This window comes from Corvus hawaiiensis, chromosome 1 (genome assembly GCF_020740725.1).
Source record: "Corvus hawaiiensis isolate bCorHaw1 chromosome 1, bCorHaw1.pri.cur, whole genome shotgun sequence".
Lineage (NCBI taxonomy): Eukaryota > Metazoa > Chordata > Aves > Passeriformes > Corvidae > Corvus > Corvus hawaiiensis.
The window spans coordinates 22003894-22018495 of NC_063213.1; the positions used below are offsets into that span (position 1 = coordinate 22003894).

General features: G+C 39.7%; 1 protein-coding gene across 1 annotated transcript in view; it reads left to right on the forward strand.

Annotated features, from left to right (window-relative positions):
- Positions 1-14602, forward strand: part of LOC125322409 (tubulin polymerization promoting protein) — a 63383-nt gene that overhangs the window by 13198 nt on the left and 35583 nt on the right. The window lies entirely within an intron of this gene.

A 14602-nucleotide genomic window follows, 5' to 3' on the forward strand; every position in this document is an offset into this window, starting at 1 on the left:
TAAGTTCATTTTAGCCATAATTTCATTGTTCCCCCCACCATGTTTTGTAGACACTATATAAATTTACCTTCTGTTGCTTACAGATGTTGTGTGACACTCTTTGTCAAAATCAATCTCTTTCTTGTTCCTTTACAAAATTTTGTTCCTTGGTCTGAAGATACAGCTTTCAGCTTCTGACCTGCTATCTTAAATTGACTTCGGTTTCACAGGTGTTATACTGTAAAAAGAGGTATAGTGTGATCAGGACAAATGCAGGCTATTCCAATAAACTGCAGTAAGTGCTGTCACTGTTTCCTGAAAGATATCTGAATGAAGTCAGGAAGATCTTGCCAAAGTTTGGCCTCAGAGGACTGAGGCTAAGGTGGGATACGTACTAAAAGTCAATATTCTAACAACAGTCATGATATTCATCACAACACCAGCTCAGGTTCGAAGTGTAGGGCCATGCCAAACTGCTGGTGAATATGGCATGGTGACCCATGGCTGTGATGAATTAGGATTGTCTTGGTGGTCTGATCTTATTTTTGTGACCAGACTGGAGCTTTAGTGAAACTTCCTCCACAGTTGAAAACATAGGCAGGCTTAGAAACTCGTCAAATCTAAGAGAAGATATTAAAGGAAAGATGTTAGCAAGGAATTAATCTGTTATGGCATATTTTGTATGAAGCCCCAAATAATTTTTTTTTTATTTTGCTTTATGTGTAGAATTGGATTATTTTCACCTTTCCTATTCCCCTGGCATCTGATATGATAATCTTGTTTTTTTCTGCTTTTTATTACCACTGTAACTGTTTAAATTGTTTCCCACCTCATTGTGTTGAGAAACATTATTTTTAAAGGAGTCCCTTAGTTGTACTTGTAGCTTGTAGGAACACTTATTTGGCTTGTGCAGTCAACTGTTCTGGTGTTATGCTGGGAGAAGATGCAAGCTGCATTTCTTACAAGGTAATTGGAAAATCTTGCTACAAGCACTGACCCTTTAGACTACATCAAAGTGGAGAAAGGCAGAGAAGTAAAGACCTTTAATCTTGAAACCTGTCCAGTGTGACATACATAGTTAGAATGACCTTACTTGATTGATTTCTTTGTTTTTTTGCTCCTTGGGGATCTTATCTAGATAAATGAAAACACTACATATGCACACTCCCACCCTCTTGTCCTTGTATCAGTCCCTACTTGTGTTTTCTTGAAAGTTGTGTTGATGGAGTTAGATATACCATCAGAGAACTGGCTTATTTGAAATGAATGTTTAGGCTGTGGGGTTTTGTTTCTTTCTTGATCTGTTATATTTTCAAATTTTCTGTGACTTTCATCAGCTTAAAATTTTGTTTTATTATTTCCTGTAGATAAATACAATCTTAGTGCTACTTTTTCATACCAGTTTCTGGGCTCTTTAGTGATAGGACAATCCCATGATATGACATAAACAGATATGCATTGTTAGCAGATATAAAGAAGTATCACGTTTGGTGACTGTTGGGGCAGAAGGAATCCAGTCCTGTTCCGCAGGAGTGAATTTTGAGGTGGCGGGTACCTGAGGCTCCTGGGGAATGTCAGCATATCCCCTTGCTGCTGTTGAGCACTCCCAGCTTGGGGGTTCTTGTCTTTGTCTCTGGTGGGGGAGGGCTAGCTCAGCAGTTCCTCAGACCTTGCTCCCGTGACCTCTGTTAAGTGTTGTCATTTCTCTCGGAAGAGGCATGCCATCTTTTCCTCTATCCAGTTGTCCTGGTTTAACCCCAGCCAGCAGCCAAGCCCCACGCAGCCACTCATTCACTCCCCCATCAGCAGCACTGGGGAGAGACTTGGAAGGGTAAAAGCTGGAAACCTCATGGGTTGAGATGAAGACAGTTTAATAGGAAAAGCAAAAGCCATGCACACAAGCAAAGCAAAACAATGAATTAATTCACTTCTTCCCATGGGCAGGTAGGTGTTCAGCCATCCCCAGGAGAGTAGGGCCCCATCACATGGTAACAAGTTGGGAACACGAACACCATCACTCCAAATGTTCCCCCCTTCCTCCTTCTTCCCCACACTTTATACCCTGAGCATGATGTCCTGTGGTCTGGAATATCCCTCTGGTCAGCTGGGGTCACCTGTCCTGGCTCTGTCTCCTCCCAGCCTTCCAAGCACCCCCCACATTCCTCGTCAGCATGGCAGTATGGAAAGCAGAAAAGGCCTTGGCTCAGTGCAAGTCCTGCTCAGCAATAACAAAAACATCTCTTAATTATCAACCTTGTGCTCAGCAGAAATCCAAAACAGCCCCATACCAGCCACTGTGAAGATAATGAACTCTACCCCAGCCAAAACCAGCACAATAGTGTTTAATAGCTTAGTAGTAACTGCATCAAATGCAAAAGTATCTTAGTTTTAATTGTTTATTAACTTTTTGTTCGTTTCCTACCTCTACATGTACATATAACATGTATTTTATATATTCTTCCCTTTTAAAATGATTTTATTTTTAAATTGTATTGCTTAAATGGCATATGGGACAACCTACAATAGCTGAGATCTGCTATCTTTATTAGGAGGATCTGTATTTTTCAAGTGTATGCTTTCAGTAGGTATACTTCCACATTTTCTTAACTGTTAGGGTTTTGTGGTTTTTTTACATTTTTATTCTTGAGTGCATGTGTCAGCAATTCTTTTTAGTCTAGATCACATTCATTTCACATACAGTATTTTAGGTTTTAAAAAGGAAAGATCTAATGGCTGTAGGAACTTGTGTTAGTAATATGCTTTAACTTAGGAGGGTTAAGCATAAGCTGAGTATACAGGCGTTCTCAAGCATGTTCAGACAGCTGTTTTTCCTTGCTTTCTCTTTTACTTCATATTTAACCCTAAGCTCAAGGATAATGATAGATTTGGTAGTGCATCAAAGCAGGCATGCTCACATAATAAACTCATTTTTATTTTACAAGCAGCTTTTTCCAAGCAGAGCTTTACGATTTTTTGAGAGACCAGGTTTTTCCCCCTCTGTGTTAAATGTAAAACCTTAAACACTATAAAAGAATCTCCAACTCCCCCCAAAAGTGCAAAGTGCAGTTTCCATGCCTCAAAAAGAATTCTGCTTATGGTTACCAGGAGGCTCTGTGCTTCACTCTTGGTTTTGGGCTCTTAAGCTAAAGTGTGTCTCAAAGGATTACCCTCAGCCTGGGATTCTGATGGTGAGCCGCAGTGATGGTTCAATGGGATGGGGCTGGTGGATTTTAGCAGTTGTAGGCTAGCCAGGGAACAACAAACATAAGAAAAAGTGTTTGTCATTCTCAACTCCAATTGCCATCTAGCATTGTGTTAGAATTTCCAAACGTATTTTCTGTTGATTCTGTTACTGGGAAGCCACTGTACTTAGCAGGGTTGTTTTCCAGCAAAGCTATACTTAGAGTTTATGACAATGGCACATGTTGTTCAGACACTAGAAAATAATTAATCTAGTAGAAATGCTCTTTGGATTTATGAGTTACTATGTATAAAGCCCACATTTGTTGTCTTGCTAACTTTCCCAGGCTTCATTTATTATTCTGCTACAGATACTGGCAAAATAAGTAGGAACTAAACGTTGCTGATAGGGTAAAGTAACAAGGAAAATTAATAAGAGATATGTTTACCTAAGAGCTACTGAAAGATAATGTTCTATTTGCCGATTGGCAACTTTCTCTGCTCCAGGAGAGATTTTATCTCTGAAGTAATGAACATTTTTGTAGACTTAACATCCCCTCTCCACCTCTGCCAAACCATCTGAAAGTTTTAAATAGTCTGTGATACTTCTTCAAAGCTGGGACCCATGTGTCTCTCTCTCAGAGTTAGTTCTGTCTTTCAGTTCATTAGTTCATTTAAAGTTAAGTTTAATGTTGTTACAAAGGTTGAAGAAATTCCATTGAGCCTTTGTTACAAATAAGAAAAAAAGTGCAGAATGCGTGAGGATGTCAGGTCAGACATAAACGTAATTTGTCTGTTTATCTTGCATAAAAGTTCTACTGAAGGCCTTCTTGTGAGCACAGCATTTATATGTGCTTGAGGATAAGAAGAAGGAATAGTCTAATGCGAAGAATCTGCAGTAGTAGACATGAAAGAATTATTGCTATAATTGTGTTCTTTGGTAAGAAAATACGTAAATTGGGTGATCTTCCCCCCCCAATATTCCTGTTTAACAGTAATTTATAGGGTCCCACAAGTCCTTCCAATTTGGTGGACTGTAATATAAGTTTATGTTTTTTAAAATTGTCAGCTCAGAAAATACAAGAAATGAGGCAGCAAAGAATTTCACAATGGAATTACTTGAAATGAAAAGCTAAAGCCTGCTTATGAGAGTAGCTGCATGTATGAATATTTATGATTTGCATCCCTAGAGAACAAAGTAAAAACACCTGCATTTTTGCCAAATATTTGGATTGTTCTAATGCAGCTGGAATAGACTGCAGTTTCTATAATAAGTAGAAGAGTAAACTTTCCTTATTTTTAGGTTATCAGGCATGCAATAAAGCCATCTCTTAAAATGTCATTAACTTTCCATACATCCTGCACCTGGAAGAGCAGAAGAAATTGTGAAGAGTGAATTACAAAGTTCTACCATGTCTTATGGGATGACATCTGTTAAAAAATGCAGCAAAGCCAACAGAAGTGTACATAACTGTAAAGGTATTATGCAGTAAGCTTTCTTTTTTGTAGTTTCATGGTCAACACCTGAGATGTTGTACTCCTTTCTTTGTATGCTTTTTGGACTACATAAAACAGTAACACTGGTTGTAGGGTAAATTTTAATTTCAAAGCTAGCTTAAAGTTATATAAAAATCCCTTCTCCTAACTGGTACCAGGAAAACTTTTTCTCTGTAAATGGCGAAAATGGAGCAACCTCTTCTCAGAAAAAATGGCTCATATGATTGTTAAAAACAAGCCTGAAAATACTTCATGGGAAGTAATTTTTTTAACTGGTCCATAAATTCTCTGCCATACTTGAAGACAAAGAAAAGTCACAGTCATGTTCTATGGGAATGGAAGGCTTCTTAATTACTTTATCTGAAGTATTTGTGACAGGACCAAAACTAGTACTCCAACTTTTTTTGTTATGATATTTCCCTGTAGCTCAGGTTTCTGCAAAAATATAGGGGTTTAATATAAATATCTTAGTAATACTAGATCATTCAAAGCATTAATTTTTTCACATACTATCTGAACCTTATATAGATATCTTTCTTTTATATTTTTTTAATGAAAAGTGATAATGGAATGCCGGGCCTACTGAATTTAGAGACATACAATATGCAGACATGCAATAGCATTTGAAGATGGATGTTCTTCATGACAGTGGGAATTCCATGGGTATCTTTTCAGTAGCTGAAACACTTGCCTGCTTTCTTGGAAAATTTCTTCATTAACTGTTTCTTTTCTGGTACTCTTCTGGAGTTCCAAAAGTTTGTCAGCTGTGTGTCTTGTATTGTGCTTGCAGAGTGCAAGTATGGATTTAGTGAGTCTTGTTGCCTTGGAGAAAGCAAGGTCATTGGTGACAGAAGAGAAGGGCACTGAAAGGTTCTGCACTTGGTATGAAAAGTAACATGTGGCTGCATTCTTATTCCAGCAAGATGGTGAGGCACAACAGTCTAAGAACTTCAGGATTTTTGTATTAAGGAAAGCAGAACACCCAAGAATAATAGATGCTACTGAGCTCTGACCAGCATTCCAGCATGTTGCCTTAGGAACTCTAAATTTCTTTGTTTATTGGGGGTCAACAACTGCTCTGGGAAATTTGATATGTTAGCTATGCCATACACATACTCCACTTGTTGTATGTAGTTAACATGGTAATAGTAATAGCCCTGATATAAATACCTCTGCTCTTATTTTAGAAGTGTTACCACTGAGCACTGCAAGAATATGTTTTAAGCACTGCCATAAAACTGCTAATTCTATGACACTATTAGATAGAAAAATAAAAATATTTCTGTTTACACTGGCATGTTACTATGGTTGCAGGCAGGCCTGGGTGACGTCAGCCCTTGGATCTGTTGTGAGCATTTATTTAGGTAGTCATCTCCATGGAAACATTTGTTTGTTTTGATGTTACTATGTGTTAAATTTTAAACAAATTTTTGCAGTTCTATACTGGTTTGTTACTGAAGATGAGTTAAGCTACAGAAGCTTTGTAAATATACCTTACTCCCCACCCTCTAAAATATTCTTGGTAAAAGATCAAGTGACAGAATAATTGTCTTCTGAAATTCCATTAGTAGTTCTTGATGTTGCTTTGACATGTTTTCTTGTTGCTGAGGAAGCCATGTATTATAAAGGCCAGAAAACTCTCCTCCATCTTTTTGAGAAAGGAAGGTTTTGTTCCCATGGAGAATATTCACAACACACTTTATTGTTCCCTGACTTTTGAGCAGACCCACCCGTGCTCTGTCCTTGCTGTCTTGCATGCTTGGCTGTTTAGCCTAATTCCCACAGCCTGGATCAGTCAGGTCTCTGCAGGACTGCTTCCACCTGAGAACAGCTGGGCCTTAATGCAGCAGTACTTCACCATGGCTGCAAGACTTGAAATGGGTAATGTTTGCTCTGAGAAGCTGACAAGAAAACTCTTGGCAAGAATGAGTACATGCTTTCCTCATTTGTCAACTGTAATATAATTGTTGTCTTTTCTTTGTATTGAACAAGTATGATGCTTCTTGCTTTCTTATTGTTCTGAAAGGACTAGTACTTTGACATCTGAGCTCATTCAAAACAAATACCTATCCACGAGGTTTCTCTGAAGCAAATAGTCTTCAACAGAGATTTTTACTGAAGCCTCTCTTAAATTTTTGAAGTACGTAAATAGGTATGAAGTGGTCTTTATATATAAATGAAGCACACAGTAGTTGCAAGCTATGTTTTACATCCCTGCTGGAGACATTCTTCTGATAATGACATAGAAAAGGATTTTTGTAATCCTACTTTATGCATGAAGTAGGCATAACAGTTAACTTTTGTACTTTGTCTGCATCAGGAAATACATTTTAAGTAGATATAGAACAATATGCAGGGCAAAATCTGTTCTGGTAATTCTCAGACAAATTGTGAAGTTGTGTGTTTTTAGGTAGAAGTGAAGGTAAGTTTCAACAGAAAGTGTTCTTTTTTGCCACATCTGTATTTTAATTGAAATTAAGATCTGCCTTTCTTGCCTAAAGAGCCAAATGTAATGTTGCCATTTGCACTTTATACTTCAAAAGCTTTTTATTTAAAAAGACAAAACAGCTCTTCTCCCTCTTCTGCCAAGAGGCATAAATTCTAAAAGTAAACAGTGATTGCATATGAGAAGGAAGATGGTTTTAAATTCACTTGCTGTAACACAGGCTTGTTTTATGCATGTATAATGGCTAAATTTTATACCCATATTGATGTTTGCTGATGAGGATTTTAAAAACACCATTTTGCATGAGCAGACATCACATGAAAACCTATAGGTACAGTGGTGAGTGATTCATTTCCCAGCTGATACGGAATGCTGCGCGATGTCATACATGGTACTATATATAGCAGCTTACTTGGTATTTGCCACACTTTGTGGCATATTCCACCTGTGTGCTACAGGAACTTCTACTGGCTTAGAGTAGCAGTCGGTTGTTGTTTTTGGATTTTTTTTTTTTGGCAGGTCAGCCTATTGTGCCATCATTTAAAACTACCTATTTTTCATTTATAAAAGCAGCTATGTGAAATCTGCCTTAGTTTTACTGACTAAATAAACTAAGTAACAAGCAAGTATTTTCCATACTGTTAAATACTAATGTAGACTTTGATTTCATGGATTGAAGTGGAAGATGATTAAGATGTAGAGGACAACTGCAGCGTTGTCTGCAGCAACCAGGTGGTTGTAAAGTTTAAGATCCTGAAAGGAATGATCAAGATTAACAACAGAATTACAATCCTGAACTTCAGAAGGGCAGGTCTTGGCCTCTTCATCTTCTCTCTGGAAACTGCCCTGGAGAGTTGAAGTGCCCAGGAGAGCTGGTTGATCTTCAAGGCAGCTTCATCAGAGCACGAGAACGTTTCATTTTCATGTGCGGGAAGTCGGGCAAGCGTGGCAGCAGGCTAGCAAGAGTATACATGGAGCTTGTGACTGGGCTGGACCATGAGGAGGAGGTACACAAGAGACGGAAGCAGGGAGAAGGTTTGTGGGAAAAATACAGCCCATGCTTGAAGAAACAGAGAGAGGAAAGTTAAAGTTCAGGCCGGTCTGCATAACCTCAGTCCCCAGGGAGGTTGTGAAGTAAATCCTTCTGGAAGTCCTTTCTCTACACACGAAGGACAAGAAGGTGATTTGGAGCAACCAGCATGGATTTGCCAAGGACAAGTTGTGCCTGATTGACCTCATTGCTTGAGGTTAATCATTCACCTCCCATGAAATGACTGACACTGTGGGTAGAGGGGTGTAGTTAGTATCCATTGATTATGGCAAGGACTTGACCCCAGTCACATCATCACCAAATTGTTGAGGTATGGGCTGGAGAGTGGGCCAGCAGTCTAGGAGGCAGCTCTGGAGGTGGTGGTGGTGTCAGTGTTGTGGTTTAACCTGAGCTGGAAAATAAGCCCCATGCAGCCACTCTGTTTCCCCCACCAGTGGGATGGGGAAGAGAATCAGAGGAGTGAGAAAACTCATGAGTTGAGTAAAGACAGTTCAATAGGAAAAGCAAAAACTGCTCACACAAGCAAAGCACACCAAGGAAGTCATTCATCCCTTCCCATGGGCAGGCAGGTGTTCAGCCGTCCCCAAAAAAGCAGGGCTCCATCATGCAGAGTAGTAAAAGACCATCACTCTGAATATCCCCCACTTCCTCCTTCCTGAAGCTTCTATGCTGAGCATGATGCCGTATGGTATGGAATATACATACCATAGGTCAGTTCGGGTCAGCTGTCCTGCCTGTGTCCCTTCCCAGCTCCTTGCACACCCCCAACCTCTTCGCTGGAGGAGCAATAGGAGAAGCAGAAGCCTTGAAACTGTGTAAGTGCTGCTCAGCAATAACAAAAACATCTCTATGTTATCAACACTGTTTTCCACAAATCCAAACTACCACTTCATACTAGTCACTGTGAAGGAAATTAACTCTACTCCAGCCAAAACTAGCACAGATGGGAAACTTCTGAAGGTGAGGTGACAGCAGTCCTTGCAGTGAGAGTGAGTTGTGGCAGCAAGGAAGGGTAGCGACATCCTGGGCTGCGTGAGTCAGTGTGTGGTCAGCAGGTCTGGGGAGGTGATCCTTCCCTTCAGCTTGGGCTCCTGAGACTGTGTCTCAGTGCCCAGTCTGGGGCTCATACGCTGGAACAGGCCTGGTGCAGGGCCACCAGGATAGTCACAGGGCTGATTGTGGTACATGGTGACCTGTGGGATAAAAATAAATTTCTTTGTGCTCCTGTATAGGCAGTACAAATTAACTTCTTGTTCTGAAATTAGAGTGGAAATTTTATAGGGAAAAAGTGTGTGTGTATGTATGTTGTTTACTCCTAAAATGTCAACATGACCTTGAAATCCCTCATCTCATAATTAATATACTATATATGTTGCAATTAGATATATTTAATCTGCCTGTGTGCATAAAACTACCAAAAATTTAGATGTGGTCTGCTTGAGATGTGATGTTTATGAGTGGAAGTGTGCTCCATCTGATGTGGTTTTTATCTTTCTTCAATCTTTTTGTTTGTCTTTCCTTAAAAAAACAACAATGGGTTGACTTGGGAGAGCCTAGTTGATGTGTCCTTCCCATTATCTAGAAGTTGAAGAGGACTTTTTTACAACTGAATTGGAACAAGTCTCATTAAAGACTGGACATTAAATCCTCACCAGGATTAGTTAAAATGGTATCACTTTCTGGCATTATTGAAGTGGAGTTGCTTATTGGGTTTTTTTGTGTGAGTGTGTCTGTGCACACACTAAACTGAAGGAACACGAACAAAATGCAAATTTTATTTGAAGCTTGATCTCGGTTTCTGACTTTGTGCAGACTTTTAATGAATGTGCATGTATTCCTATGAATGTAAAAACCAAGTAAATACAATTTTGGTAGGGAGTTCTGGTACAATTTCCCCCCCAAAAAAGGGCAAACTTTCCCTTTGAAATTTTTTTTCCATGTTACAGTCATTTTTTGTTTCTCATTTTTACGAAGGTTGTGGATATTACCAGCAGACCAATAATTTTCTAAGCCTTGCTGAGACTGTGAATGTTGGTGCTGATTCTGCAGGCTCCCAGAACATTTTAATTCCATAAAGAAATCTCCATGGCAACTTTTTCTAGGAAGATGTGGTGTTAGATACTGAATTGTTATGGTTGAAGGAGCAGATGTAGGAAAGCACTCAGTTTCAGTGAGGAAAGCTGACTGCAGGTGACAGTGTAGCCAGAAGTGCTGTGGCTAAGATGTTGTGGTGAGGAGTAATGAGCAGCTCACCTACTGCCTGTCACCATCCTTCTTGGCAGTGCACGCAGTCCCAGCACTGATTGCTGAAAAGGCACAGTCAGTCCCTCAGGCAGGCAGGGACTGTTTCTGTACTATCTGGACATTTGTAATTCAGGAAAGAAAACCAACCAGAAAACCCTGCTGCAGGGTGTTGCATCATTAAGTTTCTGCCTAAGCTGTGGAACAGCTTTAAATCAAACCTGCATCTTTGTCAGTGGTGGCAAGCGGTGGAAAACATCTTCAGGCAAAGTTGTTTCAGTGGAGCCAAGAGTTCGTTGTGAAAGCGAGGGCACTCGGTGTCTGTTTTGAATATATGATATTCCTGAAGTCCAGTAGGTTTTCTCGGTGCTTTTCCTTCCCAGGAATTGGTTGTGGAGAGCCTTTTGGGAATGGTGCCATGCTGTGTGCAGAGCCGCCTGGCACAGAGTTCCCGCGAGCTTGCCAGGGGCGTGGTGCTGCAGAAGTGAGCCCCGTGGAGCTGCAAGTGCGTGGTGCTGCACTGCACTGCCCTGCTCGTGGAGCCCACTGCACTGTGCCAGGTGCAAAGCTTTTGTGGCATTTGCTTGGGATGAGAACTGTGAGCTTTTTAGAAGGGATGGTACTGTGTGGTGACAGAAAATGAGGAACGCTACCTTGGCAGCACTGAATCGTCTTTCTTCTTCTTTGCCTCAACTTTGTTCTGGAAGGAAAAGTCCTGAAAGTGTGGGAGATCTTTCAGATTGTGGCACTAGGACGCTCAGAAAAGCAAAAAGATTTCTAGAGTGCTCGTTTTCTAGGCAGAAACATAGAAGACTCTAAAGAAAAGAATAAGCCACCACCATCATCTGGTGAGCAGGAGCTAGTTCATCTGTTTGTCTCTGCTGGTACAGCAGAGCATTGTACCGCTTAGTGCCATTTGTGGTCATGGGCATCGGCAGCTGCAGAACACTGGTGATCTTTGGCACCAGGCTGTGACTCTCATGACTCATGACAGCACTTGCTTCATTGCCCAGATGTCTTGGATCTTTAGTATATGCTCTTCAGTTGCAAATATTGTTTAAAAGTGAAAATAAGCTAACAAGTAGTTATTGTACTCTCAATATGACATTTTTAATGGTATTAAAAGATGCAGCTGATAGCTTTTATATCATTATAATTGTATACAAGGTAAGTTGTTTTTCTTTCAGTTAACAACAGATAATACAGTGATACTGTAACGCAATAGTAGTTCATTACAGCAGTATGAGAAAACAAAATGGGTCTGTACTTACCGTCTGGAATCTATCTCAGTTATACAGGATCTCCAGATATACTCATTACAATTCCCAATGCAGTACCAATTAACCATGGATTTAGCTGCTTTGTGATATTTGAGGTGTTTGTTACTCATTGTGGGGTGGTGTTTGTTAAACTTCTGAATGGAACTGATTGTGCTGAGAATGGAGGGTTTATGTGACCCAGACCGGTGTGGGAGTAATATGAGAAGCTACTGATGAGAGGATCATGGAATAGAGGGTGGGCAGTTCTTATTCATCATCATATGCAGTCTGTATTTCACAAAAAGGTGTTGTGTGTTTGCTTCTGCTAGAACAAGCCTCTGTGGTATGGGCTGCCTTAAAAGTGATGACTGCAGTATTTACCATCAGCTCTCCCGTGACTTCCTGTGCACAGCAGCTACTGCTGCTGCACACTAAGAGAGTTCGTGTCACTAGGGGAATACAAGGAGCCCTATTTTGATACTCCTTGTGGGCTCTCTTCCTGTGTTGCAATTTGAAACAGGTAGTAAGCAACCTTTCTTCCAAATTTAGGCTGTTTACATTTTCTTCCTGTCATGGATGCTGTAAGAAAAAAGATGCCTGGGGCATTTGTAATCCAAGTGGAGATGAGCGTGTGTCAGACTGTTCTCATTTAGCATGGTGTCAATGGAAGGTTTTGTAGGTTTCTCAGCAGTATGCATTGATAAGTGTTTTCAGCTCTACAAGAGCGTTTCTAGGGAGGATGTTTTATTTGGGTTTTTTTGGCACCTTTTTGTTTTCAGCAAAAAAATTTAACAGGTGAGCTGGCATTCTTAAAAGAGCCTATAAATAGGAAAAATAAGAAAAAGGGAATAATTTGGCATTTATAGGTTCTGCCTTTTTTTAGTCTAAAGAGATTTGTAGGTTGAGACATAGGTTTCAAATCTAACAGAACAATATGAGAAGGTACTGAAAGGTAGTTGCAGTAAAAGAAAATATATACCTCATATGGTAACTGATAGCCACTCTATTAGGTGACTGTCCTATGTATATGCAGAAATAAAGAATTTTAATTTTAGATGTCAGATGAAAATGGTAGTGAACTGAATGTTTGAGATTTGAGTTCAGGATATTTTTAATGCTAATAATTAGAATTAATGAATGGTGTGAATGCAAATCTAAAATTAATGACTATAATCTGATTAAATGTTTCTTGTTCCCAGTAAGTCCTGGTACTAGTTTAAAAAGAACAATGAACAGTATTCAGTTTAGTAGATCCTTGAGAGAGCCAGTGCATTTGCCATGTGTTTCAGCAGTTCATCCTTTATTAAAAATACATAAATAGCATGACTTTTTTTTCCAAGACTTTGTTGTGAAATCAAATAGAAATAATTTCCTTACCTTTACAGAAAAGATGGAACTGTGCTGTCTTCTTCCAGACAGGTTGCTTTTTTTTCATCACTTCCTCAGATGAGAGTAATGGGAGAGCTTTACATTATGCTGAAGTGAATGTCATGGCTGGGAAATCTCTTGATCTAAAATGCACAGAGCTAGCTTGATTTTTTTTTTTTTCCCCCCAAGACAAAAGACTGTGGCCTATTGGGACTCCTCTAACCAGATGGAGAAAGCTATAGAGAGGGTACTAGGCAGTTAAGTAAGCTGCTTGGTTTTCCGATTTCTGTACTGAATAGGATGACCTCTGTGTGCTGATTAAACATTCTGGTTTTGAGTTTGACCTGCAAATCCAGCTGCCTGCAGCTTCAGTCAACATTGGCCATTTTGGACAATTTTGATAATTCCTTTCCTGATAGAGTTTTGTGTTCTTTGCCCAACAATACAGTATCTCATCCATGCTTGGAAGATGGTTCCTTTTATTTCCCTTTTAGATGCTATACTGTGTCACCCAGTCATTGTCTTTGAGTACTAATCTGTGAAAGCCATAGTCCAGGTGGACAGTGAAGTGATGGTAACCTGTGGTAAACATGAGAGGTGTAAAAGAGCAGTCAGACTTAAGGACTACCCTTAGAGAACTGGACTTCTTTAATGTTAGGGGCACTGACTTGATGTTATCTAACACGACATTTGCTCTTTTTGGAGGTTGTTCAACTCCATTTGTCAAAGCTTTGAGATAAAGAAGGTGACAAGACATACTTTCTGACCAGTTACCCAAATAACTTAGGCCAAGTGTTGATTAGATTCCTATATGTGCTTGCCCCAGGTGTGATCTCTTAATCTTAGAGGAAGTCATTTGCTGAAGAGCACAGCTTCTGCAACATATATAGTGGTTTTTAAAGGAGTTATATTATTGACTAACCTCTCAACAGCATTATTAATTGTCATATGCTGTTGTTTAAGAAAATGAAGCATAGAGTGTACCTGATTTGCATGTACTCAGAAGATTTCTGGCTAGAATTTCTGCTTGTCATCTTTGTTGAGCTCCATTTGAAAACCTGGAGGGTTTTTTGAGCTTTGAAGTGTGAGAGGATTTGGCTTCTAATGCCTCTAAAGGGGTGGACATCCTGTAAGTGCTGTGGATTAGAAAGATATAAAGACATATAGTAGTTTTTGTAGCTGCGATCTCAGGGCTTTGTTGGCGTGTAGGTATAGGGTACTCTGTAGGTGTAGGATAAGATGTTCAGGAGTGAATAAAGCTTGCTTTGGTTGTGTTCTGCCCTGTCAAACTTTGCTAAGTAATTGAAGGAGAGCATTAGCCTGAAACATTTGCTGTTGAATTCCTACTGGCTTTGCTGTCCTTACTATGAGACATTAAATAACCATAAATACATTCATCAAGTACTTAAGGTAGTTTAAATTGACTACTTGTATAAACATTCTTAATGTAGAAGTTCTGTAATAAAAATGACCAATATGTAACCCTGCAAAGATGTTTGTCACTTGTGTGTTTTGGGAGGTCTCAGAGTAGACCTGCACAGGCTGGTATATGCAGCACAAAACATAGAGCTGAACTGTGTA